The sequence below is a fragment of the Aptenodytes forsteri genome, unplaced genomic scaffold (genome assembly GCF_000699145.1).
Source record: "Aptenodytes forsteri isolate BGI_AS27 unplaced genomic scaffold, ASM69914v1 Scaffold115, whole genome shotgun sequence".
In the NCBI taxonomy this organism is placed as follows: Eukaryota; Metazoa; Chordata; class Aves; order Sphenisciformes; family Spheniscidae; genus Aptenodytes; species Aptenodytes forsteri.
In genome coordinates, this window is record NW_008795319.1 from 1,905,878 (window position 1) to 1,907,983 (window position 2,106).

The following is a 2,106-nucleotide window of genomic DNA, read 5'->3' on the forward strand; positions in this document are numbered from 1 at the left end:
GTCCCCATCCCTGGAAGTATTTAAAAGACGTGTGGATGAGGCGCTTAGGGACATGGTTTAGTGGGCATGGTGGTGTTGGGTTGACGGTTGGACTCGATGATCTTAGAGGTCTTTTCCAACCTTAATGATTCTATGATTCTATAAGGACTGCAAGCAGTTTCAGTTACAAAGTGTCCGAAAATTGAATTTAAGAAACAAAAAATAATAACTTTCTGAAAGATGTACAGTTTAATAGCACCTATAGACACTTTGTTAAGGACAGTGGCTACTGATACTCGGAAAACACAGACACAGTTACAAACCAGCTCATCTTACTTTCGAAGGAAAAGAAGTATGGAGGATGGGAAAAGAATACTAATGTCAGACATGCACTTTTTTTGTAAAAATGTGTGCACTCCTTTCTACATTTTATTTTTGTATTCTTACAGTTTTTATAATAAAGAGGTAATTTTGCTTTTAGCATTTACAAAAGGAATTCCAGCAAGAGCAGTATGTTCTTGTGTAATTAGATAATAGCATTTAATGAGTAGCCCCAGTGGTGGCTGTATGGTGAAAAGTATCATCTGTTCAGGAAGCACTGCAAGCTCAGTTCCCAGATAAAGCCTTTTTTTTTTTTAAGATCTATTTGCAGGTGTTAGGTCTGTTCTAGTAAACGAAGCAAGTCTAGCCCCTGCTTTCTGGCCCTGTGGGTAAGCGGTACAGCAGGGCTTGTGGCTGCATGGCTGAACTCTCCCCTCCGTCCTCCAAACAGGGTGCAGCCTCTTCAGAGCAGTCCTGGGTCAGTGTTGTCCTTTGAACTGGGCTCATGTGTTGCTGGGAGGGTGTGAGTTGCAATGGTCATGCTATGGGAAGGACTAGTAATTAAAGAGTCACGGGCCCTTGATCTGGGCTTCTGTACACTTTCAGCATAGACATATCCAGTTATGTCTGGACTTTTAGGTGAACTTCAGCAACCATACAAAATGAAAAGACACTGTTTAGAACAAAAAGTGGATAAACTCCGTTTAGGTCAGGCAGCAGTCTGACAAGCAAGCAGGACTGTAGTATACACATGAAGGATTTGAGACAAGAAAACAAGCGAGGTTATTTCATGTAATGCTATACCAAGGCTTGCTGAGACCACATGCAGACAGTTGTCTACAAATTTTGGCACCACTTAACAAGAATGATAAGTATTAGAAATGTTGCAGAGAGGGAAAGTGGTGATAGAGTTTAAAGGGGTACATTTTGAGCACAAGTTAGAAGGAAAATGTTTTTTACTGTATTGTTAAGGAAATGTGAGGATGTGATCCAAGGGGGCCTATGGCACTGGTAAACTTTGTGCAAGACCTTAATGATGCCTATACTTTTAAGTTGTATATAGTTTAGAGACAAAGCCAGGAGAAAATGGCTATTATCCCCAAACGAAAGAGGAACAAGAGGCTAACGGTGAATGCAGCACCATGCATACATGCAGTGTAGGTACACTGGGTGCTTCCTGTGGGAGGAAGAGAAATAGAAGCTGCAGCAAAGAACGTGTCCCCAGAGGAAGGAGCACTGTGACAGCTCCATAAATGCTAGATAAAGCAAGAGAAATTTTCCAGGGTCACAATGCTTTTCTTTTGAAATATTACTATAATAACTCAGTACACTTTCAGAATTACTAAGCGGATGTTTTTCGGAGTGTGGTATAGAAGGGAGCAAGCTAGATTCCTGCCTGCTGAATAACTGTTCTGGTTTAGAACAAGCTGTTTCAACCTTACCCAGGACAATTTGCCGTGTATGTATAGTTAGTTGAACACTAAGCTCCTGGCCAGCAGTGCATGTGGCATCCCTCTCATGTTAAAACATGTTGCAGCTGATCAGGTACTGACATGAATACATTCCTTAAGGGGAGGGATTGTGATGCCTCAATTTGCAGTAACCCGTTGAACACCCTTGGGGAATGAATGAGAAAGAAACTAAAGATTACACAGTGTCGAGCCTTAAAATGCTAGGGGATATGTTTTAAATAAAGAGATTAGTTGGGTCTGCTAGTTTTGGCTTGCTGTTTTGTAACTTGTAATTTATTGTTACCCAGCTTTAACAAAGAGAGAATGTGAGTTTGGTTGTGTTGCCCCTTCCCCC